This window comes from Malaclemys terrapin, chromosome 2 (genome assembly GCF_027887155.1).
Source record: "Malaclemys terrapin pileata isolate rMalTer1 chromosome 2, rMalTer1.hap1, whole genome shotgun sequence".
Classification (NCBI taxonomy): Eukaryota; Metazoa; Chordata; order Testudines; family Emydidae; genus Malaclemys; species Malaclemys terrapin.
The window spans coordinates 170,119,708-170,143,147 of record NC_071506.1 but is presented as its reverse complement, the minus strand read 5'-3'; the positions used below and the strand labels follow the sequence as shown (position 1 = coordinate 170,143,147).

The 23,440-nt window shown below is 41.1% G+C and overlaps 1 protein-coding gene and 1 long non-coding RNA gene across 2 annotated transcripts in view; one reads left to right on the top strand and one right to left on the bottom strand.

The window, feature by feature from the left end:
* Nucleotides 1–23,440, bottom strand: part of GABBR2 (gamma-aminobutyric acid type B receptor subunit 2) — an 847,514-nt gene that overhangs the window by 111,231 nt on the left and 712,843 nt on the right. The gene's annotated exons all lie outside the window — the stretch shown is intronic.
* LOC128832747 (uncharacterized) overlaps nucleotides 1–23,440 on the top strand; it is a 113,443-nt gene that overhangs the window by 39,433 nt on the left and 50,570 nt on the right. The window contains exon 2 of the long non-coding RNA XR_008444042.1: nucleotides 1,444–1,518. This is a non-coding gene — a long non-coding RNA (uncharacterized LOC128832747). The remainder of the gene's footprint in view (nucleotides 1–1,443; nucleotides 1,519–23,440) is intronic.

Genomic DNA, 23,440 nt, shown 5'->3' with positions numbered 1-23,440 from the left:
GCTCCACAGACTGTTTTTTTTTCAGGTCCGGGAAAGTCAAAAGCTCAAAAATAAAAATAAAAATCCCAGTGTATTAATTACATGCAATGCCAAGCCTGACTGAACGACTTTTGTTCTAATGGCATAAAATGATAGTATCTGTTCTGGTAAAGAATTCTGTATAATTTCTAGACAAAAAGGAAACTTATTAAGAGTATTTAGAATAATTGTTGTAAGTATTTGATAAAGGTGGCAAAAGAAAGATTTTACAGTATCTTCTGTTTAGTCCTCAGGTATATTTCATAGCTTTTCACTCACGCTATGTCCCTAGGTGCTGGAATTAGTGGGTATGTTGAAAATTTATGCAATGCTTTACATGGCTACCTAATTTGCCATTCAGTAGAGATGTTGCCATAGCAACTGCTAGATCGCATGATGCTTAACACTGTCTCCAGGATACCAAACACATTCTCAAAGCAATATACCAGACTGTGTTTAGCCACATTCATCCAACTTTCTACAATTCAGCGTTTTCCATGTAAATTAATACATTGTCCCCCTGAAGGATGATTTTTAATGAATTGACTGATTCCATTGAAACCCTTTTCCCTATAACTTCTCCTTTTGTCCTAAACTGTACTAAAATAATGTTTGTATAAAGATGACATGGTGAGGAGATTAAATCTGAGGAAGGAATTAAAATGCAGTTCCAGGGACAGCTGTGGAATTAGCGAGATCACAATATATATGGCACCTGTTGGTGACAATATTTGGGATCACTATTGCCTATAAATATTTGTGGCCTAGCCTCTGTGATCACTACAGCAGAGAAAGGTCCTGTATAGTGAACAAGTAAATACTTCCTTCCCCTCCACCAAATCATTGCTATTTTATTTAACATTAGGTGGCTCTTGATATGCAGAATTAATCTGATATCTGCTGCAGTAGATCTACAGAGCGTGCAGGGGACCTACTGAGACAAATTTATCATGCACATCAGGAGCAATCTTCTAGAAGTAAAATGTACATGAAAGCAGAGTCTGAGCGGAACACAAGATTGTGAGAAGCCCTGTATGCAACCCAGTCTTCAAAAATACAATCAAGCTTGATAAAAGAGAGACCGAGATAGACTACATGATCAAGTCTTAAAAAAAAACTTTTAAAAAGGGGCTTCCAAGTCTGAATATGAGGATACAGGGCACATAGCAGTTGCAAGTCAATGCTCTTCTCTTAAAATACTTGTTACTGTAGAGGCATTGACAGTGTTCTGCTGTTTAAGAAAGAAAGGAAGAAAGAAAGAAAACCAACTAGGGTTAAAAACTGAAGGCAAGAGTGAAAAAAACACACAGACAAAAGGAAAATAGGAAAGGATTATGAAAGAAAGAGCTCTCTGTTGCACCCTTCCCCTCCTCTCTTGTCTGTATATTGTCTATTTAGGCTCCAATGCTGCTAATCTTTTTACAGGATCAAGACCTCAGACTGTATGGGTCTAATTCTCCACTCGCTGGCATCAGGTATTGCAATTTCCAGATGTGCAAAGTAAGTGCAAAACACTAATCTTGGTGTAAGGGATGGAAAATTCAGCTTTTATGACATTTTATACCCAATTTACCTTGACTTTGCACAGGTGTAAGCCACTACACAAGTTTCAAGCCAGTGAAGAATCAGGCTTGAAATTATTTTGTTAGGCAAGGATCTGTCTTCTTACCTGTCTAATTTATCATGCAAACTTAATGGCGCTCTATAAATAACAATAATAAATAATAGCTGGCTTTTCTGTCTTTGCTACTTGTACATCCCTTTCAGTCACATCAATTTCACTCTGGGAAGTATTATGGGCAGCAGCATCAGAGGTGCTGTCATGATCCTAACAGCCTCTATTGTAATCATCCAAAAAAATCAGTTCATTTACCTCTAATGCAATTATCTTCTTTAAATGAAGAGTGATGTTAACTTGCTGCATTAAGTTATGAGATCAACCAGTTCTCCTAATATGTTTACACTGGTCTAAAGAAGACAGGCCAGGTTCTGTTCTCAGTTACTCTAATTTTCACTGGTGTAACTTCAGTAATTACTACACTTTTACACAAATGTGACCAGGAATAGCATTTGGCCTGACAACGCAGCAGCCAACTGTGTACTCACCTCATTTACTGACATAAAAGCATGTTTCTAAGGCTAGCATTTGACGTCCAGTTAAAAAAAAAATCTTCAAAAAATTACCCCCTCCCTCATGATTAATCAGTAGTGGAATCTGTGATGAGAATGTCAGTGGCACTCGACATAAGTTTAGTTGATGAATAGAGAGACTTCTATAACAAACAAAACAAAATTTGAAGCCATTCCCTCATTTTCCTGTGCATTTCTCTGATCTGTGCCTGTATTTTAGACCGCAAAGCCCTTGTAATAGGGACTGTTTTTCTTTGTACCTTGTGCAGCACCACGCTTTTTGCTGGCACTAACCAAATAAGAAATAAATAAAAAATCTATTGTAATGATAAGTATTAATTCTATATTTCTAATGTACTGTATGTCATGACCAGGATGTGGGCAGTCCGAGCTAGTGGTCAGAGCAGGAATCATGCCGGGTCACATACCTGGACATCAGAGTCTGAGCTATACCAGAGGGCAGACCGAGTATCGGGAGGCAGGCAGGGTCAGGCAGTAGGAGCAGATAGAACAAGGGAAGCAGTCCTAAGCAGTTGCATGGAGAGTTTCCTGTTCCTGTGCTTGGTTAAATAGAAACAGGGAACCAACCAGGATCCCCTGAGTTCTGCCAATCAGATCCCAGGCACTGGAGGCCTGTGTCAGAGTTGAGCTTCTAATTCTGGAAAGTGTTAGCAGGTCACTGAGTGGCAGGCTGGAATTTACTGGCTTCTAAGTGCCCTGTAGAGAGGGTTGGAGACCCATGGTCAATGGGGTGCCCTCTGGTTGACATTAGACTGGGCTTTTCAGGGTGGTTCCTATGGAATGCAGGTGCCTGTAACCTATTCTACTGGCTCCCAGATGTGCTCCTCAGGACCATACCTCTCCCAGTCAGTAAAATACAAGAGCCTGCCACATTTACATTTAGAGTCCAGGATCTTGTGAACCACATATTACTTGTTGCCCTGAACTGGTGGAGGAGGTGGCAGGGGCCAGTGAGGGACAGAGTTTTCCATTTAGGGTTTCAAAAGTGATACATGAAACACTGGATGAATCTTCAGAGAGCAGGGTAGCTGAAGTTCAAAAGTGACTGGATTAACATGTCACAGGATCCTAAAGGGCCAAGGAACAAAAAATCCAGCTTGTGAGCAGGTCTGTCTGTGTGGAGATGCTCCATGGAGAGCCATATCTTTTGTCCCACTGAATAGGTGGGGCCTTGCTGGTCCGCATCCATTTATAGTCTGCTCTGGCTTTTTCTAAGTGTCCCTTCACTTCTTCCTGGGTCCAATAAATATGCTGCACTAGGTCTGAAGCTGCTGTTTTGGGAGAGAATGCAGGTAATTGCAGGTGGAATCAGTGATACCCATAGTTGGTAAAAGAGGGGCTTTGACCCGTAGATGCCTGGGCTGCATTGTTGTATGAAAACGCTGCATTAAGGGAGGAGTGAGGATCAATCACCCTAGAGATGACTGATGTAACATCACAGATACTGCTTGATGATTTGGTTGGCCCTTTCTGTTTGGCCATTGGGCTCGGGATGGTAAATGGAGGAAAGACATGTGGGACCCCCAGCAAGCACAGGGCCTTGTTCCTGAACCAGGCTGAGGACTCTGACCCTTGACTGGAGGTGATGTGCTCCAGAGGACCATGGAGGTAGGCTACCTGGCTAATCCATAGCTGGGCTGTTTCTTCAGCTGAGGGAAGGCCTGTGCAGGGAATTAAGTGGGCCATTTTGGTAAAGTAATCCACTGCTGTCAAAGTTCTTGTAGATTTGGTGAACTCCTGTAATTCTATAAAAAAAATTCTATGTCGATAGTCACCCGTGGTTGAGATGAGGTGTCCAAGGGCTGGAGGAGACCATAGGGCTTGTGGCATGGTATCTTGGTGCGAGCACAAACATCACAGAAGGCAATAAATTACTACTGTGGGGTGCATCTGGGGCCACCAAAAAGAGTGGGAAATTAATCGTTGGGACTTAAAGTGCTCCAAGTGTCCTGTTAGGGGAAAGTTGTGGCATAGTTGCAGGAGCACCATTTTTTTGGATCCTGGGGGAACACAGACATTGGTTCCTTATGTATGTAATCCTATCCCAGGAGCCTTGCAGTTGCTTGTTGATATGGCTTGTTCACCAGGTGGAATTCCTGAGGCAGAGTTAAAGGCAGAGTGTATTCATGTGAGTATATCCTGGTGAAAAGCTCTGATGAGAAAGTTACGGGATTTGAAAATGAGGGTTGGTTCCTGGCTGGGGTTCATGGGTTGGTACTGTATCTACAGGATACGGTGTCAGGCTTGCCGTTTTTGGTTTCAGAGTGATATGTGAGGACAAAATCACATTATGAGAAACATAGAGCCCACCAAAGCTGCTATTGGTCTAATGCTTTCACCTTATGTATATGACACATTACACGGGATACAATCTGGACTGATTAACAGTTGTGTTGTCTCAGTTCTTCAATCTGAGGTGCCTTTTACACTGCTTGGCTGTGAGAGCTACCACTCCTCCATGGGCAGCAGGTGGAACCCCCCTTTGGGAAGGCTAGTCCCCGGCTCCACCCCTTCTGCTCGCACCCACCCCCGGTGGCCAGAGTCCTGAGACCTCCTCCACCCAGAGGAGCCCCGAGTACCCCCCCCTTGACCAGAGGAGCCCCAGTCTGGCCAGAGGCCAAGAGCATCCCCCCTCTCAGCCGGAGGAGCCTTGGGCCAGCCAGAGCCCCCCTCCCGACCTGCCCGGAGGAGCTCCGGGCCAGCTGCAGACTCCAAGCCGCTCCAGGGGAAAAGAGTCTCACACTCATCTGAAAGAAGCTTTTGATATGCCCTGTTCAGGTTCCGGGGCAGCTGAGGAGGTGGAATTTGCTACTCAACTTCCTGGGTTAATCACTAATCTCTCTGGAGTCCAGGGAGATTACTGATGAACCTGGGAAGCCGAATAGCACATACCACCTCCTCAGCCACGCCAGAACCTGCATTGGGCATAAGAAAGCAAAAACTTCCTCCACAAACCCTGCAACCACAGGTCCACCAGCAGCAGCAGCACCAGGGGAGGTTAAACCTCCCCTGGCCTTTTATATCCACTGTCCATGCACTCCTCGTCTGCTCACACCAACCTTCAGCATGAAAGTTACTCCCAGTTATGGTATCTGAATACTGCAGCCAGGCATTGCAGAGCAACACCAGCAAACTCCCAGTCCCAGACTTCCCCCAGAAATGTACGTCTTGTACTGCCCACCTCTCTCCTGGACAATGCAAGTTCATATAAAGTCCATAATTTTATTAGTAGAAAATGACATACACAAATCCTGTTATCTCAAATAGAGTTTCTCAAACAGTTCAATTCAAATACACTAGTTTAGATAAAAAAAATACAACAAATTTATTAATTACAAAAGATAGATTTTAAGTGAGTACAAGTAAAAAGGCATAAAAGTCAGAATTGGTTACAAGAAAATAAAAGTAAAACACAACCAATGCCTAACTTAACAAGCTAAGTGAATTCAAAGGAAAGTCTCTCTTACCACATGTTTCAGCAGTTCCTGGCTGAATTTCTTTCAGTCAGTAACCCTCCCCCCAGTCCAATGCGGCTTCCTTTGTTCATCAAGTGTTGTTAATGCCATGGGTAGAGACACAGGGAGAAATCATTTGGGGTGTCTACTCTCCCTTCTTAAAGTTCCTTCTCTTCTTCAAGAATCATCTCTAGCTGAGGTTCAGGAGACAGAAAGTCTGTGTGGATAGGAACCCCAAAATGTTTCTTTGTCAAGATGTAGATTTTTCATCCAGATCTTCTTTCCTGACAAAGAATGGCTACTTAATCAGGTGATGTTCCATTTGATTTTGTTGACACCTGGCTGAGGCATCGGCTAGCCTCTTGTCTCTGGGGAAGTGGTTTGTGACTGCTCCCCAGGCTTAGAACATGTCTTAGTAATAACATTACATACAATGTCGCCATATATATTTTAAAGGGACAATAATGTTCATCAAATTATGAGTTTTCTAATAATGCCTCACAAGGCATACTTTGTACAACATTTACATAGTCCTGTAAAAGGGGTGAACATAGTGGTACAGACTGTCACAGTAGGTACTCCAGATTTTTATAATCAGTGAATACCTGAACTTGGTGGCGAGCTCCTTCCAGGTAGTGCTGCCATTCTACAAAGGCAGTTTTTATCGTCACGGGTTCCTTATCCAGTATTTCACAGTGTAGCTCTCCAGGGGTGAGCTTCCTTAAGTAGTAAACAAACTGGTGTAATACTTTCTCAGGACCAGTTCAATGAGAGAGGATAGCCCTGATCAATGTACTGGAACTGTCCGCTTCTATAAAGAAGGCTTGCATGACATCTGGATGAGTCAATAAGGGTGCAGTAGTGAAGGCAAGTTTCAGCAGACTGAACGCATGCTGGACTTGGGAGACCCATGGAATTGGGCATTTTTCCAGAGGAGAGCGGTGAGGGGCTCGATTTGTTTTGAAAAATTTGGGATGAATTGATGATAAAAGTCAGTTAACTCCAGGAAGCTTTACAGATCATGTACCGTAAGGGGAATCAGCCAGTCTTGAATGGCTTGGACCTTGCATGGCTCCATCTGGAGCTCTTCTGGGGCTAAGATTAAGCCCATGAACTCTGTGGAGGCCTGACTGAAAGCACACTTCTAGATCTTGGTGTAAAGGCCATGCTGCTGTAAGCATTCCAAGACTTCAGACACAAGTGGTATTTTGTTCAGGGTACTCAAAGACGACCAATATATCATCTAGGTAAACTATTAAGTTTTGGTTCAATATGACTTGGAATACATTATTTATAAAATGTTGAAAGATGGCCAGGACTTTGGTCAGCCCAAAGGGCATTACAAGAGATTCATAGTGGCTATATTGGGTATGGAAAGTGGTCTTCCACTCATCCCCTCCCTTGATTCATACAAGATTGTACACCCACCTAGAGGTCCAACTTAGCGAATATATGGGCAGCCCCTAAACAATCCAGCAACTCAGGAAACAGAGGTAGTAGGTAACAATTCCTAAAAGTTAATTGACTCAGTGCATAGTAGTCGACAGAGTCAGACACTGCCATCCTTCTACTTGATGAAAAGAAGTGGTGCACCAGCCAACAAGGTCAACTTGTGGATATACTCTCGGGCCAGGTTTTACAGGGGGTATGTTTGGAGTGCTGTCAGATCGGCTTCTGACATGGCATAAATTCATCCTAATGGTATTTTTAATCCTGGCTGCAGCTCTATTGGGCAGTCATAGTCCCAGCACGAAAGCAGGGTTTCTGCATTCCTCTTTTCAAAAACATTGGTGTAGTCTTGGTATTGTAAGAGGAATTCCAATGTAGCTTCAACAGAAGATTCTGCCTGGATAGCCACCCCAACCTGAACCTTTAGAAATTGGGACAGAATCCACCAGTCCCAAACAGTGTTGCCAACAAAACTGCAATGGAAAACAGACTTCCTTTATAATTCCCACCAAACAAGTGGATTGTGGAGGCTCAGTAAGGAGATCCCAAGGATCAGGAGAAAGTGTGGAGAATGGATCACACCAATTTGTAACATTTCTCGATTACCCTGAATCACAGCCTCCAAGGGAGTTGTTTTCTCTGTTACTAGACCAGAAGACAAAGGGGAACCATCTATGAGGTTGAGAGTGGCTTTGCATTGCCGGGGAGTCTGCAGGATCTGGGCTGCCACTGCCTTTATGGAGTAGTAAGCTGCATTGAGTCAATGAGAGCCAGTAGGATGGGAGTTCACAGGAGCTCCCCAGGTATGTGCAACTGGACCAGCACCTGCAAATGGAGAACCCTCGGGCAGAGTCCAGAGTGTGTTTCAGTTAAGACCAAGATGTAAGGGATCTCTTTTCCCTGATTTTTTTGAGTTCATACAGGACAGACAGAGATGGAATGACCTGATTCACCGCAGTAGAAGCAGAGATGGTGCTGGTAGCAGCATTCCTTTTCTACAGTGGCAAGCCGTGGATAGCACCCATCCACCTGCATCAGCTTGGTGGGAGGCAGTAATGAAGAGTTACGTACATGGATAGGAGAGATGCAAGGCCCTTCTTTTTTCCTCCCTTCGTTCCCATAACCAATTATCTATATGGATGGTGAGATTCATGAGGGCATCCAGACTTATGGGTGTCTCCACCCAGGTTAACTCATCTTTAATTTCTTCTCTCAGGCCCCACTGGGAACTAATACAGTTCACACCTTGTTCCAATCTGTATTGGTCATGAGGTGGTGGAATTGTATGGTATAGGAGACTACAGTGTCCTGCGCCTCTCAGAGCTTTCTTAGGGCAACCTCCACTGCATGGACAACTTCATCTGCTTGGTTTAAATAGAAGCAGGAAACCAATCAGGACCCCCAGAGTTCTGCCAAATAGAACCCAGGACTGGAGTCCCCTGTCAAAGTTGAGCTTCTAGTTCTGGCAACTGTTAGTAAGTCACTGGTTGATAAGTCAGAACTTACTGGCTCCTTGGAGACAGGGGTTTGAGACCTGCGATCTCTGACACTGTAACTGTTAGAAAACAATGATGAATATATTTATTTACAGTGAACGAACTTTCTATCACTATCTCATCTCTCCCTATTTTTCTTAACAAACACTCCTATCCCCTTCCCACTATTCACACCTCTCTCTTCCCAAGAGATGAGTTCCCAGCCCTTTTTAGATAATAAGACAAGTCTCTTTCTCCAGAACTGTCTCCTTCCCTGTCATTCCCTCCCAGGTACCTGCCCTGCCAGTTATCATCCTGACACTTGTAGACACAGAGGGCTGGATCCAAAAAAGGATTTAGGTATTGTGACACTGAGCACTACAAGCCTAACTTTTAGGTGCTTAGAAAATCACAGGAACAACACTGAGATCCACAAAGCCTGAGTTAAAGGGCATAGGTTCATGGTTCATTAAAGTGCATGGGAGGAGATAGGCATCTTAGAATATGATCCACAAAAGACAACACCAACACTAGCCAATGGCAGATGCTGACCAGAGGGCTGTGTACTAAACCCCTTCCCTCTCATAGAGATAGGTGCCTAAATCTGGAGTGCAGAGAGGAGCCTGTCTCTGCTTGTGACCCTCAGTTGGGAAGCCCACTCCTCAAGTCAGATGGCTGAGGAGCTTAAATTGTTTCTTGTGAGAATACGTTAGGCACCTGCCTCACTCTACACAAAATAGCCCAGTGATTAAAGCACTCACCTGGGATATAGGAGACCCAGGTTTAATTCCTTCATCTGCTTGGGGAGGGAAGGATTTGAAAAGGCGTCTCCCCACCTCTTCCGAGAGTACTGTAACCCCTGAGCTATGGGACAGTCTGATGCAGAGCTTCTTCAGTCTCCCCTGTTAAATCTGTTCCACTGTGGATAAATAATGAAAGAGTGATGGGAGCAGAGGACTGGTCCCTGGGTCACCCACTCTGAGGTTGGTGCCCTAGCCACCAGGCTTCAGAATCATTCTCTCTCTCTCTCTCTCTCTCTCTCTTTGGCCCAATGACTCTTTGGATTAAATAATTAAAGTGGAACAGCTTCAACAGGAGAAATGGAGGGAGCCCCACAACAGAAAAACCCATAGCCCAGTGGTTAGATCACTTTCCTGAGAGGTGGGAGACTCATCTTAAAATCCTTTCTGCCCCTCAGGTAGAATGTGGGGAAACTAAACTGAGATCTACCACAGTGCAGGTGAGTGCTCTCACCACTGGGCTAAAAGTTATAAGGTGGGCTGCAGCTCCACCAACACTCCTCCTCTGGCTGATTTTTAATGGAACCTGTCCAATGGGCAGCCCGGCCTTTGAGCACACCTACTGGATTGGGCACTGCAGGCAAGATAAGCATAGGAAGGCCTCTCTTTCCTGGTTTGTGGATCACTCTGGGGCTTAGATGTCCAGGTGTCTAGAGTAAGGCAGGAGCAAGCATGCCTAGAGGCAGAACTTTAGGCATCTGGGAAACTTTTACTTCAAAAATTTAGGAGCTGAGTGAGTTTAGGCGCCTATAGAATTAGATGGTAGCCAAACAGGAGTTTTGTGCATTGTAGTGGAATCTAAAATTGGGATTTAGGCACCTAAATCTGGAGTTAGTTACCTAAATGCTTCTGTAAATCTAAACGATAGTGCAGCCCATCCCAGTCCTCCTATATCACCGGTCAGCACAGTGGTTGAGCTGAGAAGAGAATTGCTGGGTGGCTCAGAACACATAACAAGAATGGGACATGCTGAGAATCAGCAATGATGACCTGGACATGTTGAGACATGCTCTAGACAAGGTAACATTTCAAGTACTATGTGGGACTAGTTAAATCTGTATTCTTTAAGCATGAAAAGTTGAAAATCAAAATGAGATGCCTGTAGATGTAGATCAGCACGTAGACCATAACTTTGTCCTAAAGTAACACACAGGAGTTGGTTCAAGAAATAACCATAGTTGATCCATAAAGCAATAGAGACAAAAATAATTAAGAATGATATCAAGAAAGGAGGGATTGTGGCAGAACCAAGAAATGTGATACAAAACTTTAGCAATTAATTATATTAAAAAATATAATAAATGAAAAGGCTAGTCAAAATGACCAAAATCAAAATGGAAGAAATTAAAATTCTTACCCATGTCACTGAGAGTATTTAAACAGCTACAACAGAGTCAAAGATGGCATGCTTATCCTACACAATACAGGAAGCAAGAAGGCAAGAAAAAAACAGTATGGCTGGAAGACGAGACTCAAGGGGTTATTCAAACCCACCAGAGATCCTTCAGAAAAATAGAAATCCACCCCAACTAAAGCCAAGAGAAAGGGAGAACAAACTATGGCAGATAAAATATAAAATATTAGAGAGATGAAGACCTATTGGTTATAAAAAAAAGCAAACAATTCTTTAAATATATCAGATATAGGCAGCTTATGAGATAATCAGTGTGTCCCCAGGACATAAAAGAGTAAAGAAAATAATTACATTGTATACTCATTGGGCAAGGAGCATCTTTTTTGTTCTGTGTTTGTACTGAGCCAAGCACAATGGGGTCATGGTCCACGAGACTGGGGCTTCTAGGTGCTTCAGTAATACAAATAATAAATAATAATAACAATTAAGGAAGATAAGGGCATTACAGATATACTAAGGCTCTAATTCTTTACTACTGGTATGTTACTCCAGTTTTATACTACACAGGTGTAAACTAGCTTAATGGACTTGAAAATCAGTGGGAAGCTGGAAATGACTCCTCTGAGTCCTTAGCACCATTTTTATATAAAAATAGTCAGTTAACTTGGGATTGCCTCAAATAATTATCTAATTGACCATCTACAAAACCCTAAGGCCCATCCTGTATAATGGAGGATAGGTGTCAATTATGTTTTGAGAGGGGGTGTTTGCTAGACAACCCAAAAATGCTAAGGTGAGCTCCTTGCTCTTATGAATAACAGAGAAGATCTGGCCCTTAGTATTCGGGAATAGTTGTAGGGAAAGGAGAAAGGAAGTAGGTTGATTGGCTGGGGTGGGGGAGTGGGCATCAGGAAGGAAGGAGGGAAATTTTGATTTAGTGTTCTGTAATACCAATAATCACTAGCTAGTAAGTGTCTCTAATCCATTTCTAATTTTGTTCTGGCATTTTATTATGTGTGTGGCACATCTATCCTGCCAGCTGTTTTGCTTGCTTTAGGGAACTAAAACTAGCTCACAGCACAGCAAAACTAGCTCAAAGTGTGTAAGAGAGAAAGGGGACATAAAAGAAATCTCTCTCATGTGCCACAGTATGACCAACAAAATAATAAAAATGCACTATGGTCATCATCCCTTTGAAATACAATCAAAGGGTGCATCTTCAAATATTTTAATAAAATGGTCTCCAGGACTTGTTTTTGTCAAGTGAACAAATCATTTTTCCCAAACAGGAATTATGTTAGTATGGCTCCAATGCACCTGAAATGCTATATTCATACAAAAGCCACTTGTTTGAATGATGTGACAATTGAAGGAAAAGAATATACCTATACAAATGTACTCTATATTGTAGCTTTTGAAGCCTTTTGTTCAATCAACGCCCAGTGCCTTTAATGTGTTCCCACAGGATGAAGAAAGCTTCTATAACTAATCCTGACTTTAAATCCTTAATATTCTAATCTGCCTCATACACGGGCAACACTGTTGATTAGAAGTAGGCTACATATGGTAGAATATGAAACTGCTCAATTATCTGTGTCATTGCTTCATTCCCAATCTGAGGGAGGGGAAGGAAGGGAAGCCCCATGCTAAATGTTTTTTAAATAAGAATTTTATAAGGGCGCCAAAAATTAATGTGAAGACATTTTGTTGTTAATCATCCTTGTTACAAAGTAAGGGAAACAATTTTACAGTATTTCTTCTTTAATCCTTTTGGAAAGTAAAGAAATGGTATTTTTAAAAATTGTTTCTTTATAAAAATGAATATCTTTATCTAGTTACTGAAATATCATCTCTGCCCAGTCATAGTATCTGATCACATCCAAATGCATCTGTGATGTAGGGAATTATCATTCCCACTTTGAAACAAGGGAATTTAGAGATTATGTGATTGTCCAAGGTCACAAAGGAAGTCTATGGCAATGTGTGGAATTAAACACTTATTTCTTGAGTCCTTTTCCAGTGCCTTAACTACAAGACCATCCTTCCTCTTCACTACTCCAATGAACGATACCTATGATTATGTTTTATAATAATGAACACAAGGCTCCATCTGAACCTTGAGCATGTATACTGGAGCCACAAACCTCTTATTCACAGCACAATTGGCAACTGTTTACCCAATATGTCCTGAGACCAGAGAAGTGGGAATTGGACTTGGCACTTCTCTTCTTAATTTATAAAGTATTTCTTTAAAGAAAGAACAAGAATTGCATAGTAGAGGTGCAGCAACAATATGCAAGCCGTCTTGACTTCCGCTTTGGAAGCAGCAGTTCCTCATTTACATGTAGAGCCATTTGTATGACTGTCAGTGAAATGTATCTTCTTTGATTTAAGTGGACTTTAAATAGGACATTGCAAAAATAATCTAGCCTTTTTGAATGCTGCTGCAGTTTTGAAATACTGCTCAGCTTGCAGAAACAGGAAGGTGGAAATGTGTGTGAAGAAGTCACCTCTTTGTTTTGTGTATTTGAAGTGTCTGCATTGCATCATAGCAATCAAAGAATTGTCATCCTAGATCAGCCCAGCAGTCCTTCTAGTCCAGTATCCTGTTTCCAAAAGTGACTAATATAAGATGTTTCACATTCACAGGGATGTCTAAAATCCCTTTAATTGATTATAACATGCGTATGAAGGAAATTTCTTCCTACCCCAAGCAATTAGTAGCTGGGTTGTTCCCTGAAGCATGATGGTTAATTCCTATTATTTGTATACACTGTTATTTTTTTGTATTATTTCTATATCACTGTTATTTTTACTGTGCCTTGTATGAGAAAGGGTAAATACACACACGTCACTCACCTTTACAGTGCCATTAATTGTTTTATATACCTTTTCCATGTCTACTATTGTCTCTTCTCTAAACTAAATTGAAGACTTTCTATGTCTCTCATCATTTTTGTTGTCTTTCTCGGGACCTTTTTGATCTTTTTGATTTCTTGCCTATGCTTGCTGAAACAGGGTTTCCAAAACTGTACATAGTGTTCAGGTGGGGACATAAAACTGATGTTTATAACAGCATTGTAAAATTGCCAGTATTATTTTCTGTTCCTTTCTCAATAGAGTCTAACACATTTTTGACAGCTGATGCAAATTGAGCAGATATTTTGACTGAACTGTCCAAAATAACACCAAGCCTTTTTCCTGAGTGGTTACAGTAAATTCAGAAGCTGTATATGAGTATTTAAAATTACTGTTTTAAAGTCAGACTGTCACATTGTGTTTTCCAATGCTTATCTTTGTTAGGTCCCTTTGAAGTTCCTCACAACCACCTTTAGCCTTAACTAACCTAAATAAGTTTTTGTCAGCTGCAAATTTTGCTACCTGATTAGCTGAAAGGAGGTATGAACAATTAATAAATATGTTAAACAACATTGGCCCTCAGACAGATCTTTGGGGCACTTCACTGACACTTATTTCATGCAGGCATGTGGAACTGGGAGTGTTGGGGATACGGCAGCACCCACTGGCTTGAAGTGGTTTCCATCATATACAGGGTTTACAGTTTTGTTCTACAGCTTTCAGCACCCCCACTCTAAAATTTGTTCCAATGCCACTGATTCCATGTTGCAAAATTACAATTTATTTCGAATTCACAGCAGTATGAAGTTATCATTTTCTGATCTGCAAGCTACAGTTAAACCACACTGTCAAAATAAAACCATAAATCTTCCCAGGATCATTTGACCAGTATTCTTATTTACTTGCAATTTATTGTGATCTGTTTCATGTGACACTATCAGAAAAAAATTGTATCTCAGAGAGATATGTGATCTTTATTCATGTTTTAAACTTCACCAACATAATCAATTACTCAAAATGGGTATAAGTTCATACTTTGCTGTGATCTGCTTTTCTCCTTCTTGGGAAAGAAATATTTTGCCAGTTTAAAAAAGCTATGTCAGGAAAAGGTGAAGTACAGGCATATTTTTGTAATGCTTCTTGGATATTCTGAAAGGAAAGGAGTTTGTGTGACAAATTTGATTGGTTCATGCTGTCATTTTTGTGTTTATCTGGTGCAATTTATTTTCCCTGTTCCTTAAAATGCCTAGAAGAAACCAAGCACTTACAGTATCCAAGATATTTTTTATTCCTTTTTGACCACTAGATGTCATGACTCACATTTTTGTGAATGTCCCCCATATTTTTGAAAGAATTAAAGAAAGAATTAAATGGTTCATGTACTTTTAGACTGCACTCGTTAACAAAATGATGCCTTAAGAGGACATAAATCTTGGAAAAAACAGTGCACACCAGTATTCTATTTCAAGTTGATTGTACTCTTTGGTTGGACCATAGCTAGGGTGACATGAGGCATGAAAGAATAAAGCAATACAGGAGAAGTATAAATTCAGATTTTTCTCATTTGGAGGTACATTACAAATGAGCTGTACTTTAAATATAATGATTAGAGCTAGAGGAATAATTGATTTTTTGGTTCAGCCAGCAAATAAAAAAAAAAGAAAAGAAAAGTGAAAATATTTGGTTTGGATTTAAAAATGTTTGGCATTTGTCAGCAAATCAGAAAAGGCTGCTTCCAAAAGGAAAGAGAGGGTCCTTCTTGTAGCATTTAGCCCAGTGATTAGGGCATGTAAGTGGTGGCCACAGCAAATCTCTATTTCATCCGTCTGTTTTAAAAAGAGCCCAGGATGACAGCTGTAGATAGAATTTAAGGGAATAAAAAGGGATACCAAAAGGAAGAAGAAGAAAAAGAAACAGTTGCAATTTTAACTGCCGGTCTTTCCTTGTCATTACTACTGTATAAGTAGTACTACAGGAAGTCCCAACTTCCTGTAAGTAAAGAAAGCAAAATAAATAAACATCAATTTGAAACAAATCCCATTAGGGCTGCATGGGGCTAGGAGAGAGCCGTGGAGTGGCTCTGCAGTGGAGCCTTTGCATAGGTCTTTGAAGAAGGCAGTGATATAGATGGGGCCTAGAAGTGGCTATGGGAGCTATATGTAGTTGGATGCAAGGGGTCCAGCACCCCAAACAACTGAGGTGCTCTCATTGCTACTCCAGCCTTTTGTAAGATTCACTGTATTTCTGGGTGGCTGGATTTCACCTTTCCAGGCTGCATCCTGCACTTCTGTGCAGCTGAGGAATGATCAGACTGTTTTTTTTTTCCCCCTGAAGATTTTCATTCTGAGCTCCTCTAAGAACTTTTGCTCAACTTGGAGCTTAAAATCTGAATAAAATTTTAATATCCAAACAAGGAATAAGAGAATCTTCCAGAAACATGATATGAACCTTAAACAGGCTTAGCAAGAGTATAAACAGGGATTTTAAAGAAAATGGTACAAGCAGAGATAATTTATTCTAGTATATATACTTTATATAATGTTGAGAGTCCTCACAGCTTCTCAGCCCAGAACTTCTCTGCTAATACTCAGCGCTTTCCAGGGCTGGCTTTCAGTGCTTCCCAGAGCAAAATCCCATGACTCATTTGTATGGTCCCTCCCATGTGCATCCCATAGAAAGGAAACAAACATCCTCCTTGAGTGTTAGGCAATCGATCCCATCTATACAGGCTAACTTCTCCAATACAGCAAACCTCTCCTAGGGTAAGATTCTTGGAGAACTCCCAAATCTCGTTTTAGAATATTAAACCTAATCCTCACTGTTCCAATACTATTTCTAATCTCTAGGCCCTCTTCAGACCAATGCTGAATGTTTCAGTGTGAAATTGTAATTTTCAGAATATTTTTCTGTGATAATACGTGCAGTACATATTGGACTGGACTGTAATATCCCTTTAGTCTCTAGTACACATATACCTCACTACAAGACCATGAAACATTACTCCAAACAAAACTTTTGTTGAATCATCTATGACTCCTGTGTATTGAAATTAGGGTAGGTTAATTGAAATGGGAGTCACAGACCTTTAGAGCATATGAACTAACAGAAGGAAGTTTAGGGCTAGATTAAAAGTGGGTTCTTCCCTAGCTTTTCCTTTCAGGAGACTTCAGATCAAATCTGGCCTAGCTCACACATGAATATTAATGTTATCATCTCAGTTTAGTGTGAATCCTGCTCTTGACAGATGGATCTGTGTTGCTGCATAGCTTGTAAAATCAACTAATATATTTGCACATTCATGGCCAGTAGCTGATTTTACAAAATACTCAATGAAGCCCTGCCATGTACAAGTAAGTCAGCTGAAAAGTACAAAGCACTCCTGCAGAAGACAACAAATTGCAATGAAGGTTTACTTCAGATACATTAGTACCATGTTTGCATTCTTGCTGAAGGAAAATTTCACTTTTCTGCAGTCCCCACTTTATCTGAGGCCAGGATTGAAATAAAATGTGTGTCCAACATGCAGACTGAGCTACATTAACCTAGCAATTGTAAGTTTCATCAATTTAACTCACATTTTTTGATGTGTTGAAAATATTAAAACAGTTCAGAAAGGGGCCATAAGAATGATTTGAGATTTATTTAGCTTATCAAAGAGAAGGTTAAGTGGTTAGTAGATCATGGACTATAAATACCTATGTTGCGATAAGATTTCTGATAACAAAGGTCTCTTCACTCCAGAAGACAAAAGCATAATGAGGTCCAACAGCTGGAAGATGAAACTAGGAGAAGTCAGATTGGATGTAAATTGCAAATTTTTAACAGTAAGAGTAATTAATTATTGTGGAAAATGACCAAGAGATGTGGATTTTACATCAGTTGAAGGTTTAAAATCAAGATTGGATGTCTTTCTAAAAGATACATTGTAGCCCAACCAGTAGTTATTGGGCCAGGAATTACTAGGTGAAATTCTATGGCATTGTGTGATGCAGGAGATCAGACCAGATGCTCATACGTGTCCTAACACACACACACACACACACACACACACACACACACACACACACACACACACACACACACACACACACACACACCCCCCTATACATCTACTAATCTATTTTAAAAAGAAAAGAAAAAATAGACAACTACCTGGCAGTATAAGACAGGGAGGGGGAAGATTAAACTGTGGAATGATAATTATCCTAATGGCTGAGCTATGGAACAGTTTTTATAAAAAAAATAAAAAATAACCCCCCCAAACTCACCTCTGTCATATACAATTCATTTATTTCATAAGATGGAAAGTTTTAAAAAATTGTAAAGAAAAACTGAGAATAATAAGCATAGACTGGCCATTGCTTCCTGGAAAGAGAGAATGTTTCCTATATATTTCCACACGTTGCAGGAAAGTAGAAATTGTGAGAGAAGCCTAAGTTTGTCTGCAAGACTGTTTATATGCTTAGATTTGCAGGACCTCTTTTTGAAATTGCACACACAATATCACTAGAGCAATTGATTAACTCTCTTGTTTTATATGTCAATGGGATTAGTAATACTTAATATAATATCTATTGTTGTAATAATAGGCCTCTTTTCCTTTCTGGTTGTTATTGTGTGTGCAAAAATTAAATAAATAAAACCGCATGCTCTGAAAAAAATCTCTGTAAACCACAAAAATAATTAAAAGTCTGAGAAATGTGAATGTAATGAAGACTTTGCAAATAGAGATCTCAAGAAAAATACAACACAGAATAACATTGCAACAGGAGCCTTTTGAGCCTTGTGCGCTAACATAAGCAAGCACTGCCTGTAATGGCCACCAGATGACTCCCTATACTGGAATGTTATAAACTTGTAAAATTCCCTTTTTATAAGAACAAATGGCTTGTGCACATCCAGAGGTACTCGGATTTTCTCTGGATCTAAACACCCCCCCACAGCTACTGAGCAGACACACAACCTAGAAACCAGTTTGAAAGCCTCATGCATATATCTTTTCCTGTTCAGTTTGAGGTGGTTCTTTACAAAAGGCTCTATGACTGCGTCCCATTCTGAAGAGGAGTGCCCTGATGTTTATTTAACTCTCTGTTCCTCATTGAAATGAAACATGCATGGGCAATGGATATAATAGGTCAGGGAAGGCTCTGTCTTCCCTGGCTGCAGCTGGGTTGGGGCTGCTCCAGCAGCAGGAGGGGGGAGTTGGGGTGCAATAGGGGTCAGGGCTCTGGCTGTGGGGGGTGGGGCCTCGTGCAGAAGGGGTGGGGCCACCGGGCTCGCCTCCCCAAAGGGGAGGTCAACCCACTGCCAATGGAAACATATATCAGAGGCGGCTGGACAGTTCTTTATAATTAAAAGGTTATGTGCCTATGCACATGCAATGTTGCAAATAAATGAAAGTGCTAGCAAATCACTGAGCTGTTTTTGTTTCCTGGTTGAAACAGTTACATTCCCCTTAATATTCTTTCAGTCTTTCCCCATGGCTGCCTACATTGTTCCCTTGATTGATCTGCAGCAAAGACCCTCTTCTTTTTGAATGGAATATAAGAAGCACCTCCAATATATTATGCTTTCTGGATTTTCTCTTTTTATACCTGGATAGCATTAGAAGATAAAGTTATCTTTCTGAAATAACCTTTCTGTACTGGATAAGAGTCTGAGGAGGACTCAGGGGAGGAAATTTCTCCATCCTTGCAGCCAAACCTGCGCGTATTCAAGTCAATAGCAAAACTCCCACAGACTCCAATATGAAAGATCAGGCTTTCTTGGCAAAAGAGTCATTGGCACAGATGGGGCCCAGTGAGGTTCATCCCTCCTTTGCTAAACACTCCAGACCTAGAACTATGCAGAGAAGACCCTCTCTTGTGGCACTAGAATCCATACGGCATCTCCTTCTCTCCCGCCCCTCACAGCCATATGGAATCAGGGGAAAACACCTCAGGTAGGAGGCAAGTAGAAACTCCAGCCTGTAGGGGCAGCTGCAGCAACAGCTAAAGCAGAGACATACAGGCTTCTATGATGTCAGAGAATTTTCTACAGTTTTGAGTGGACTTTGTCAGTCCTGTGCTGATTGGCTGCTTGCTCCAACCTTCTCCCTCCCTCACAGTCTCTTTGCCTCAGCCTCACTCCATACCTGCCCCCTTTGCCCCTTTCTCCCCTGCCCTGTGTCCCTTGCCTCCCTTCCCTTCAGTGTGCCCTCTCCATTCCCTTTGCTTTCTGTTTAGTTTGCCCCCCCCACACTAAACCCCACAAAACATAAAAAAACGAGCATGAACACAACATGCCATCACACTGTTCACTCTGCTTGTTTGTTAGACCCTTTCCCCACCCTGTGTCTGTCTTTTTCATTTCAATTGTGAAGCCTTCAAGGCAGGGACTGTCTACTACTCTGTGTTTGTACAGTGCCTAGCACAATGGGCCCAATCCCAGTTGATCCTTAGACACTACAGTGATAAACAATATTATTGTTCCTTTAGGACTCTTGGAAAGCAGGGGTGCTGGGACTAGGGGTGCTGGCGGTGTGGCAGCACCCCCTGTCTTGAAGTGGTTTCCATCATGTATACGGTTTACAGTTTTGTTCAATGGCTTTCAGCACCCCCACTATAAAACCTGTTCCAACACCACTGCTTGGTAGGATTCTTGCTTTCTGATTAGTTTGGTCTTTTTCTAATTGCTACACCCAGCTGCATTTCTACCTGACGTGTACTCATTAAAGGTGATGGCTATTAAAGCTGTACCAGATTCCTCAAAACCTGTGCAGAAGGCTGTAGACAGCTCCTTGTCAGTAAGCTTTTTGTTTGTGCTATCCTTTTTTCTCTAAAATTCCCCACCACTGCTACTTCTTGTACGATTGCACTGGTGGGAGAAGTGAGGGAAACACGTGTAAAGAGAGCTCTGGGCAGCCCCTAGCGTTTTGAGCATGGTGTCATCTAACGCAACTCAGAACAACATAACACATTGTTTCAGATGCAGGTTCATCCATCTACACTAGCACAAACACAAAGTTTACTGACAAAGAGCTGTGGTAAGACATTTTAGGGGGGAAATCCTACTATACACAAAGTCTGAAGCTCTCTGTGCTGACAAACGGAAAAAAGAGTTTTGTTGCTTATTTAGGGAATAGGAGCAATCCCTTTCGGAGCAATTGCCCATCCTCTTTCAGAATGCAAAAGACTATAGCTATGACTTCAGGTCCAGATTACTGTTCCCTGGAAATGTCCACTTTTGCTATACAATATCATTTGGAGCAGTCAATGCAAATGTCAATGTAAATGTTAAATGTAGCATAAATTGGCACAGCTCCACTGACTTCAGTGGTGCTAAGTTGATTTACACCTGCTGAGCTGAGGACCAACCATTAGAAGCCTGGATGTCTGTTGAGTTAATGAAGATAAATATTCATGTTTCAGTAACTTTGATTATCTTGATCTTCTCCTTCCTCCATGCTCATCTTACAAGAACAAACTCTTTCTTAAATCCCTATTACTTCATTTTTGCATACTACCGAGTGCTACTTCATTTTTGTTTCTTCCACCTGATTCACAATAAATTAACTAGTGAATTTCTATTTTATTTTGGTTGAATAGTTTATTAACAGAATCTGAATCCATCAGCTTTCTTCTTTTATCCTTAAGGGAAGACAAATGCCACAAATGCTATGTTTTAAAGTACTCAGCACTGACTTTAATTATTGTGCACTTGATCTAGGGGAAGGTGAGCCTGCCTTTGAGGAGGCTGATCTATGTAGGTCAGCTATGAGTATGTGTTGCTTTGTAATGTTGTCCCTGTGTGCGGCTGTGCTCATGTGTTTTAGCAAGGGTTCCTTTTAAGAGGTGGTTGCTGAGAAGCTCAAGTCTTGTTTGAGAATGAGAGCAATAGAAATACATTTTTGTTGGTTTTTGTCTTAATCTTACTTTTTCCTTTGTATTGATTCTTTATAATGCTGGCACTCTGACAATGAAAGAGCACTTCACAGTGTGGCATAGTTTCTTTGTTAGGTTATCACTTTCTCCTCTTATAGCTATCTTTTCAGACCAGCTGCTTGCAACAAGAAATATTATCGCCAAAGAGAGTGAAGAAGAAGAAGAGCTTTAATTTACTGAGAAACTGAAGTTATTTGTATGGAAGAAGGGATATTTACTGATATCACAGGATCATTGTAAAATAAATGGAAGTGCTTGAGAGCCTCAAATGAAGAGAAGGTTCTTTAACTAAATCCCCACCTTCTCTTACTTCGAAGCCAAACTTTACTTCATAGTAGAGATGGTCCTCAGCTATAAACTATTCTCTAAGTGCAAATTGTTATTAATTATAATTTTATTAACAATAACCCCCTAAATTCTAGTGTTTGAATAGGGAGTGTTACCTAGTTGTTAATTGAAGGAGACCAGGAGTAGGTTCTTCTAGGTTCTACCCCTAGATCTCCCACCAGCTTGCTATGTTTTACTGGGCAAGTGATTGAAATTAGAATACCAGCCTTAGCTTTGTTGCACAAGATGAACAGAAAGAAGACACAGAAAGCCTCCTAAATAAGCAACATGACAGAGTTTTTCTTTACTGCTCAAGGAAGTTAGAAGGGAGAACCTCGCTATGGCAACCACAAAGGGGTGTGGCCTGCTACCTAGGAGAAATAAGCAAATATTTTGCCAGGGTATAAGTACCTTCATAGGGAAAAAAATACTAGGTACTAAGGGGCTTTTTAATCTAGTGGTAAAAGGCATAACAAGAATCAATGGCTGGAACCCGAAGCCAGACAAATTCACACTGGAAATAAGCCACAAATTTTTAACAGTGAGGGTGATTAACCATTGGAACAAACTACCAAGGGAAATGGTGGATTCTCCATTTCTTGAAGTCTTCAGATCAAGACTAAATACTTTTCTGGAAGATATGCTTTCATAGAATCATAGAATGGTAGGACTGGAAGGGACTTTGAGAGGTCTTCTAGTCCAGTCCACTGCACGCAAGGCAGGACTAAGTATTATCTAGACCAGCCCTGACAAGTGTTTGTCTAACCTGCTCTTAAAAGTCTCTAATGATGGAGATTCCACAACCTCCCTAGGCAATTTATTCCAGTGTTGACAGGAAGTTTTTCCTAATGTCCAACCTAAACTGCCTTTGCTATAATTTAAGCCCATTGCTTCTTGTTCTATCCTCAGAGGTTAAAGAGAACATTTTTTCTCCCTCCTCCTTGTAACAGCCTTTTATGTACTTGAAAACTGTTATCATGTCCCCTCTTAGTCTTCTCCTTTCCAGACTAAACAAACCCAATTTTTTCAATCTTCCCTCATAGTTCATGTTTTCTAGACCTTTAATAATTTTTGTTGCTCTTCTCTGGACTTTCTCCAATTTATCCACATCTTTCCTGAAATGTAGAGCCCAGAACTGTACACAAGTCTCCAGCTGAGGCCTAATCAGTGTAGAGTAGAGTGGAAGAATTACTTCTTGTGTCTTGCTTACAACACTACTGCGAATACATTCCAGAATGGTGTTTTCTTTTTTTCCAACAGTGTTACACTATTAATTAATATTTAGCTTGTGATCCACTATGACCCCCAGATCCATTTCCACAGCACTCCTTCCTAGCCAGTCATTTCCCATTTTGTATGTGTGCAACTGATTGCTCCTTCCTAAGTGGAGTACTTTGCATTTGTCTTTATTGAATTTCATCCTATTTACGTCAGACCATTTCTCCAGTTTGTCCAGATTATTTTGAATTTTAATCCTATCCTCCAAAGTACTTGCAACCCCCCCCAGCTTGCTGTCATCCACAAACTTTATAAATGTACTCACTATGCCATTATCTAAATAATTGAAGATATTGAACAGAACTGGACCCAATCCCTGCAGGACCCCACTGGGTATGCCCTTCCATCTTGA